The sequence below is a fragment of the Triturus cristatus genome, chromosome 4_1 (assembly GCF_964204655.1).
Source record: "Triturus cristatus chromosome 4_1, aTriCri1.1, whole genome shotgun sequence".
NCBI lineage: Eukaryota > Metazoa > Chordata > Amphibia > Caudata > Salamandridae > Triturus > Triturus cristatus.
The window spans coordinates 858,924,335-858,934,056 of record NC_140585.1 but is presented as its reverse complement, the minus strand read 5'-3'; the positions used below and the strand labels follow the sequence as shown (position 1 = coordinate 858,934,056).

Sequence of the window (9,722 nt, the reverse complement as noted above, 5' to 3'; positions counted from 1 at the left end):
GTCTAATAAATTATCTAAAAATCTATCCTCCTCATCCAAATCGTTCTAAAAAAAAATTCTTTTAATTTTTCAATTTTAGTTTCATTATTTGTATTTTGTCTGTCTCATTAGCAATTGCAGGTAATCCACCCACACTCAACATTGTATCCTCTCTCCATGCTTTTCTCTGAATCCACCATCTTTAATCTAAACAACGGCTTAGAAAATTTTCAGCCTGACTTTATTTTCTTTCATTCTTTCTCAATTGCTGTATGATCTCACTCATTCAATGGTTCAGACTGCACAGGTCTTAGTTGCGGTTTTCTCTCATTCAAAACGTCCCTCAAATTCTCAAGCTTTCTCACATTAAAGGTGCCCTCTAAAGGAAATTGCATGTTCTTGTCACTTGAAGTGATCTCATTTTCATTGTTTTAACCACATACACTCATAGAGCCCTACATTTAGCATTATTTCATAGGCAGGAGAATCTTCCAGCTGTATTTTCCCTCCCTCAACAATAGGAATTAATGACTTTTTCAATGCAGACCCCATTTTCGCTCAATGTAACTCTTCACACACCACGTGACATAAACAATGATAACCAGGTAATCACAGTATGACTTCAATAAAAGACCACGTTATTAGGCATAATCTGCAAGCTCCGTACCGGCCAAGACAAATGCAGATTTTCCACATTTAGAAATGAGTAGAAAATCATGATTTTAATAAAGGCACGGAGGCTAATATTATGCATTACCCTTTTATTGCTCCTCAGACAGCAGCAACAAAAAAACAATAGAATTAGAACACTACCAAATTCTTAGAACATTGAACATGTATAAACACACAGAACTGGCAGCCATCTTCCTCTTTGTATGCTGCGAAGAATAAAATCCAAAGTCTCTTATTAAATAGTAACAAAGTTCAACTTCCTTGCCAATGACTTCCTCGAACCTTTAATTCCTTCTCCATTCGCCTTATCCTGCATAATAAAGAAAGAACAAACATTAATAAAATTGGGAGGGTACAGTGGAGGGATAATATTAGCCTCCGTGCCTTTATTAAAATCATGATTTTCTACTCATTTCTAAATGTGGAAAATCTGCATTTTACATCAAGGCCCGGAGGCCAACATTATGCATGTTCAAAGTTCACCCAACACTCTATCTAAGACATTTTCCACCGGCTTAAAATAGAATTTCTTAAAAGTAGCTTCATTGCTCCAATCTGCAGCCTTCATAATTCCACTCAAACTAAAACCTTTTATATACGCCTTTGACGCCATAGCTCCCCTAACAGAATGAGCCCCAAAAACACTAGTATCTACCCCTGACCTCAACATTACTTCTCTCACCCACCTTGCCAATGTAGGCGTTGACACAGGCCTAAAAGGCTTCTTATAAGAAATTAAAAGTTGCGAACTTCCTCCCTGTCTTAAAGTCATAGTCCTTCTTTCATACTCCCTCAAACACCGAACAATACACAAATTTTCATTTCCCTCCAAATTAGGATAGAAAATAGTTCTAGACATACACTTCGTTCTTTTCCTTAACTCAAAACACACCCCTTCAGGTTGATAACACCTAGAATCTACCTCCAATGCCTTAATATCAGAAACCCTTCTACAAGACACCAAACAAAGAAGCATTGCCATCTTCCAAGATAGAAATCTCAGATCCATTGTAACATTACTACCCCAGCTATCCAATTCCTTTAGAACCAACGAGATATCCCATAATACACCATATTTTGCCTTTGGAGGTAAAAACAACCTTAGACTCTTAACCAACCTATTGACCAGCACATTCTGCCCTACAGGCATACCATCCACCAAAACATGACCTGCAGAAATCGCCGATCTGCTAATATTAACCATATTATATGCAAGACCTGACTTAAACAGTTCTGACAAATAATTAACCACTTCCACTACAGGTGCTCCTAAAACACCAATCAGACCATCGTCTCCAAGCTGATCTATAAACCTTTGTTGTCCCTTTAGACCATGATTCAGCGATAAGTACTTCAGCCTCCTTCGATAACCCATGCACTTGCCACACTCTCCTGAAATCAGCCACGCCACCAGTCTCAACTGACCACTCATCGCTAAATCGTGCACATTCCCTTCCGGATCCAGAATTATCTCCCTCAAATCTGGTAACAACACCGGATCCTCTATCAACAGATCCATCATATCTGAAAACCACACTTGACTCCTCCAAAATGGCGTTATAACCACCATCTCTGCCCTCTCCCTCCTGACTTTCATCAGACCTCTCTGAATCAATGAGAATAGGGAAACGCATAACATCTCCCCGTGCTCCAATCCTGAAGAAAAGCATCTAAACCCTTTGCCTCCGGATCTGGCCTCCAGCTGTAAAACTCCCTCAACTGACAATTCAGTCTGTCCGCAAAAAGATCCACCTGAAAAGGACCCCATCTCTTCTCCAACTTCAAAAAGCTCTCTCTCTGAAGTTTCCAATTGCTCACATCTCTGAGATACCTTGAAGACCAATCCGCTTCTACGTTGCACAGACCCGGAATATACTGAGCCTGGACTACAATTTCCTTCTCTAAACAAAAATTCCAAAAATCCTTTGCTAATTCTGCCAGACCTCTCGATCGTGGTCCTCCCAACTTGTTCACATACCTTACCGCCGACAAGTTGTCCATCTTTAACAACACACAACATTTCACCCTGTCCTTCATAAAACTCTTTACCGCAAATGACCCTGCTAGCAGCTCCAGACAATTTATGTGCATCTCCTTCTCTTTCCTTGACCACTTGCCCCCTGTCGAGACCAAACCACATCTCGCTCCCCAACCTTGAAGACTCGCATCCGATTCTATCTCTACTTCCGGTACCTCCCCGAAAATTGCTCTGCCATTCCAAGCCTCCAGATTCATCATCCACCACCTCAATTCGTCTTTCGACTCCAGATTCAACACAATCTTCTGAGAATATTTTTCCCCCCTCCTTAAATGAAAAGCTTCCAATCTCTGTAATGCCCTGTAATGTAGAGGGGCTGGAAAAATCGCTTGAATTGATGCTGATAACAGACCCAGCAACCGAGCTAACTGTCTCAACGTAATCCATTCCGACTTCATCACTCGTCCCACTTCCTTCCTTATTTTCCTCACCTTCATCATTGGCAATTTCAACAAACATTCCAATGTCTGAATCTGAAAACCTAAAAACTGAATTGTCTGCTGAGGATCCACACAAGACTTCTCCTTGTTCACCACAAAACCTAGATCCTCTATTACTTTCACAGCAAACTCCGTCTGCTCCTTTGCCAAATCCTTCCCTTCCGCCATGATTTAAAAATCGTCCAGATAAACTATCAAACGTATTCCTCTTGACCTCAACCAAGCTGCTGTTGGACGCATCACCTTCGTGAAACACCATGGTGCCGAACTCAAACCAAATGGTAGACTCTTGAACCTCCACAACCTTCCCTTCCACCGGAACTGTAGAAAATCCCTCTGATCCTTGCACATAGGAATTGTCAAATAAGCATCCTTCAGATCTAATCTTGTTAACCAATCTCCCTTCCTTAAGAGATCCCTCAACATGTGGATCCCCTCCATCTTGAAGTCATTGCACACCACCCAATCGTTTAATTCCTTCAGATTTATCACAGGCCGCATACCTTTCTCCTTTTTTTCCACTAGGAAAATGTTGCTTATAAAACTTCCTTCGACACTCCTTGCCACCTCTATGGCACCCTTCTCCTCTAACTCTTCTATCTCTTTCGTCACCAAATCCTCCATATCCTTCGTGAACCTCAAAATGTTCGGAATCCTTAACTGAACCGGTATCTGCACAAAGTCTATTTTGTAACCTGTTCCAAAACCCATGGATCCCTGGTTATCTCTTTCCATCTCGAAACAAAAATGGCTAGTCTGCCGCCCAACTTTATTTGGATAGAAAAAGGGTCTAGATTGCATTTTACCTGAGGCACCTCTTGCTCGTCCTCAGGACGCATTCCTCTTGCCCTACTTCTCTGCCTCTGAGGGAAAAACACTCCCTGTCCTCCTCTCGAACTGTAATTGTTTGATCCATAACCCGAAAAATAGGGCCTTCCTCCTCTTCCAAAATTTGCTCTTGAAAGGAATTGTCCTCGGCCGGGGAAACGGCCCGCATCCTCCCAGCCACTCCAAAAACTCTTCTAATATCGTTTTGAGCTTTCTCCAATGAACTAAACGTGCTCACATAACGAGACATGTTTTTTACAAACTCATCCCCAAAGAGCAAGCCATCGCTTCTCTCACCCGGTTCCTTATTGGCTAAATCCGCCAATTTAGGATCAATCTTGAACAGTATTGATTTTCTTCTTTCAATACAAATCGCTGTATTAGCATTTCCCAATAAACAAATGGCCCTCTGGACCCATTGACGCATCTCTGCGACATCCACTCCAAAATCCTCGCACAAATCAAAAATCTTAGTGAGCGGTCCCAAGACATCCAAAAGTCTGTCCTGACAACCTTTAAGCCCTTTCTCCAGACCTTTTCTTGGGTCCTTCCCATATTTATTTATGAACGCCATCATTTTCTGATCTAACTCCGGCGTGTAAGCAACCTTACTATCTAGACTTGGTCTAGGGCACTCACTTCGCATTTTTGTCCTGACTTCCTTTGGAATCTCCCTTCTAATCCAGTATTTTACGTATTTTGCTACATGCTCCACTGGAGCCCATTGTGGAGAGAGAGGATGCTGAATCAATAAAGGATTAAACATATCCTCACCCTGAGGATCTAAAATCTCCTTATTTTCCAATTTAATTTCACAATCCTTAATCTTCCTCCTTTTTACTGGTACAATCTCCACATCAGAATCCTCCATGCTTGAGCTACAAGTTAGCTCTACATCTCCGCTAGATGATGTGGAATCACATGAAACACTTGTATGTTTCACCTTTTGTGCCCTTTTGGCTCCCTCTTTGGCCTTTATAGCCTCATTTTTTTTAACCTTACGTTCTTTCCCTTTTTTTATCGACTCACCGATCTTCCTTTTCTGAGTCTTCTTTTTTCTATCTTTCGAACCACTCGGTACCATTTCATGTTCCTCAGTGGTCCAATAACTCTCTTCCTCCCTCATTCTTCTCTGCATCCCTTTCTCCATACTGCTTTCTATTTTTTCATCTATTGAAGCTGACATCTCACCAAACATCTTCTCCATGTAGCTGTCCTCAAAACTACACTCAACTCCTGCCATTCTCTTTTAATTATATATTTAATTAATATATTCACTTTCTTTTCTTTTTTAAATTTTCCTCTTTCTCTCTCTCCTTCATTTACTTATTTATTTATTTAATCTATTCTCTTTACATCAAACTCTTCAAAATTACCTTTCTCCCTAGATGTACTTTTTGCCCTAAATTCAATAACTCTCCGCTAAGCACCACAACTCTACCGACACCTGATCGACCACCGATTTCTGTCAGAAAAACTCTCCTCGTTATAACACACTTCGTTACTTATTATCCCAAAATATGGCCTCCCTCTCACACCATGTTAATCCATTACACCTTTCCCAATCTCCTAAAATGGCCGCCGCACGCTACGTGCGTACGGCGGCCCCCTCTGTTCAAAATTCAAATATTCCTCCTCACGCGATCATAACACTGGAAGTCTCCCCGCATGCGAAGCAGAGCTCGCGCATGACTGTCTGACCCGCACGCGAAGCAAAGCTTACAGAGCTCGCGCTCACACACGCACTGTCCACCAACCCTCACCAAGGTATTTTTCCGTTTAAACTAATATTAAACACGCACTACGGACACAATCTCATTCCTACTCAATCTCATTACCATCTTCCTCTATTCAGATTCCTGTCTTAAGCAACAAGCTAAAATCATAACGTTTCCAAATTAAAACAATTTCTTCATCCTTTTTCACATATAAATCTTCTAATTTATATCCTCCCTATAATATCCCAACACAATTAATCATTAACCACACACCAATATCCCTTATCACATTCTTAATTTAAATTATTTCAATCAATTAAATTCCATCTTATCTGATCACTGAGCAGCAACAAAAGAGGAAGATGGCTGCCAGTTCTGTGTGTTTATACATGTTCAATGTTCTAAGAATTTGGTAGTGTTCTAATTCTATTGTTTTTTTGTTGCTGCTGTCTGAGGAGCAATAAAAGGGTAATGCATAATGTTGGCCAACCGGGCCTTGATGTAAAAGCCTGTGTCTATCACCTCCTGGGGGAGTCATCAGTATCAGCAATACCTGGGGGAATTTCTGACACCCCCTAGGTGTTTTAAACCGGGCTGGAGTTCCCCTATGGAGCGAAAAAATAAACTGATGCTTGTGTCGGCTGCAGCTGCCAGGAAGGTCTGTGTCAGGATTTGTGGGGTTTTCGCGCCTGCCTAGCTGTATGACTAGAATTCCCAGAGGCAGGAGGGGCGGAGCCAGCGTCTACAAGTAGACGCGATGCACGTTGGCAATCGTGCGTAATACTGTTTATTTTTTGACTTGTTTAGGCTCGATCGGACGTCGGAGTCTCTATTGGGAGTTCCAGTGAGAAGCATCTCTAGAGGTATGCGGTTGCGGTGAAGAAACCGCGGAGCGGGATAGAAATTGGCAACGCTCGGCAGTGAGCGCATTTTATTTGGACATTGCTGTGTGGGATTTCAGTGGGCGGTTATTACCGCGGAGCTTGGAGCCCTTCAGAATAGGAACTCCAAATGAGGAACCGCAGCGTCCGGCCGTGAGCAACGGCTGGACACTGCGGGTGGTGCAGAAACCGCGGAGTGTGAAGACACGCTTAATAGAGACCCGGTGAGTTAACCGGATAGACTCTTTTAGTCATTAGGAAGTGCTGGACTATTTAGTTCAATTTATGGAAGCAGGATTCTCCCTGGAATCGAACGTTAGGTTAATTAAGTTGGGAACAGCTTTTTTGGTTTTTGACATTATTTAATAAGCTGATTCTTGTGGTTTTGGACTATGGGAGCACGGATTGGCATTTCTGGCAGAAGGTTGTAGTATGAACAAGTGGATTCTTGAGACGAGACTATGTACCTTGGTGTATTCAGCTGAAGTTATTCTTTCTTGTCCTGGTGAGCACCAGAGAACTGGGTACTGGATGTGCTAGGCACAGGGTTCCTTATCTAGCATGAGTATGTATGGGAATTGTGTATGACTCATGTGTTTGTGTTCTGTTTTGTAGACCTATCAATCAATCAATCAATCAAGGTACTTGTAAAGCGCGCTACTTACCCGTGAGGGTCTCAAGGCGCTGAGGGGGGGGGGGTGGGGTGGGGGGGGTGCCGCTACTGCTCGAAGAGCCAGGTCTTGCGGAGTCTTCTGAAGGCGAGTAGGTCTTGGGTCTGTCGTAGGTGGGTTGGGAGGGTGTTCCAGGTCTTGGCGGCGAGGTATCCACCCCGGGAGACTGGTTGTTTTCATTGGCTAAGCCGGCTGGCTGTAGTACTATGGTGGATAAGTTATTAAGGTATTTATATACATTTAGCGAAACCTATTGAGAGTAGGATTGTGGATGTGTACTTACTCTGTGTGTCTTTGTATTACAGGTTCTCCTCCCTGCTGTTCCCATCCTTTCCTTTCCCTCACTTGATCGCCCTACAAATCTGTAACTTTCAGTTGGAGTTTGGGGATGTCAAGGGGTGAACCCCTTATTGCGTCAACCGGACCCCGAGGAGTATAAGGACCTTGACAGAAGTACGCACCCAAGATAGGTTACGCCTCCCGGTCCGGGGGATGGTAATACATGGCGTCCATGGACGATGTGGTTCAAGCATTGACCTCAGTTCAACAGGAGCTGGCGGCCTCTAGGCTTGAAACTGCGGCTTTACATGAAAGGGTAGACAGGTTGGCTAGGAATCCTTTTGATGTATCAGCCTCCAGCACCCCTCAAATACAGGTCACGGTCCCTCCTCCGATACCGTTAACCGGCCCAGAAAGATATGCGGTGACCCCTTAAAAATTCAAGTGTTTTTAACCCAGATCATTCTACACTTCTCCTGTAAACCCTCATCCTTTCCGAGTAATCACTCCTGGGTGGCTGTTGCGATTTCATACTTGATAGGGGATGCCACTAATTGGGCGGTTCCGTTGGTTAGGAACAATGACCCTGTGTTATCTGACTGGGATGCTTTTCGGTCGACTTTTGAGAGAGTGTTCGATAGGAGGACCACTACCTATAGTGCCGATAGGGAGCTGCTGGAACTACGACAAGGGAGACAGGAACTAGTAACATACTTAACTAAGTTTAATCGGTTGGTTTTGGAAGCGGCATGGCCCGAGGAAAAAAGGATGTCTCTTTTTTATAAGGGTTTGTGCGATGAGTTGAAGGATGTGATAGCTCAGATCGAAGTCAACAAAGTGAGATGCACACCTCTATATGCCAGTTTTTTCTTATCCAATCAATCAAATTGTTAATTTAGTCTTCATTTTAATCCAACCTTTTACTCAATGTTTTCACCAGTTTTCTCCATTCTTCAATTCATTTTATCCATTCATATTCCACAGCAAAGATAATCACATAAACACCGGAGCGGTGATAGCTTTCTCATGTCACGTCTTTATTGAGAACTGCCCAATGCATTTCGGGATTTCCCTTCATCAGGGGCATCTACAATACAAATGATATTTTGAAGACATTTATATGCAAAACGAATGTCATAATTCTCATATATCTAATTAAATCTCTCATAAAATAACAAACTACCTTACTCTACTGTGGCTTAAACTGGGGTTTTATCTATGTTAAAATAAACATGACGTCAATCACAATCCCGTTTTCAAAAAACAGCGTTTTGTTTGTGTTCAACCCTACAAAACATGGTTCACATAACTCCCATGGCTATTCTAAACTACCTATTCAAGACCTCAAACTACTCAAAACTAAATCTACTCACCGTGACTTATACTGCATTCTGTTTGAACATGCCCAATTTCTATCGGTACGTTAACCGTTCAAAAAGTGCCGCAGCACGTAACTCTTACAACTTCATGATGGGCTCAAGTACTACAAACGAATGTGGCTGATTTATCTCCCCTCCCCAGATACAGCCGGTAATTGGTCACATGTGCACTCTACGTTAAACCAACGGTTTTTCAACTTCCGATTTCACCCTCTATACGTTGAGGCGTCAAGCTATACTACATTACCCAAAGTGCATCTATTCTGAACCTTATGTTACTATAATTTTTTAGTGAATGTTTGGTGGTCACAAAAATGATAGCCCCTTAAAATATCCTAATCGCTGCAATCGTTATTCATAAAAACCACAAGAGTTCGTTAAAAAAGTCCGGTTTTTCATACTCTGAATGACTGTTCTCTTCACATTTCTCATCGTCGTTGGTGACCGGAGGCCTCACTCCTGTGTTCCATTAGTCAACAAAGTGAGATGCACACCAGAGGTGTGCATCTCACTTTGTTGACTTTTCATAGCATGAATCTTTTTCGTCCTACTAGTGAGTTTGCACCCATGGATTAAAATGTTTATGGAAACGTTGAACAAATGATATACATATAAATGCAAAGATAATGGAACACAGGAGTGAGGCCTCCGGTCACCAACGACGATGAGAAATGTGAAGAGAACAGTCATTCAGAGTATGAAAAACCGGACTTTTTTAACGAACTCTTGTGGTTTTTATGAATAACGATTGCAGCGATTAGGATATTTTAAGGGGTTATCATTTTTGTGACCACCAAACATTCACTAAAAAATTATAGTAACATAAGGTTCAGAATA

General features: G+C 42.2%; 1 long non-coding RNA gene across 1 annotated transcript; it reads right to left on the bottom strand.

The window, feature by feature from the left end:
- Positions 1–734: 734 nt before the first annotated feature.
- On the bottom strand, positions 735–8,988 carry LOC146855672 (uncharacterized). Its single transcript, XR_014980865.1, has 3 exons — positions 8,880–8,988; positions 8,424–8,593; positions 735–961 (listed from the first exon to the last, which is right to left on the bottom strand). It is a non-coding gene; the product is annotated as an uncharacterized LOC146855672 (long non-coding RNA).
- Between the last annotated feature and the right edge of the window lie 734 nt (positions 8,989–9,722).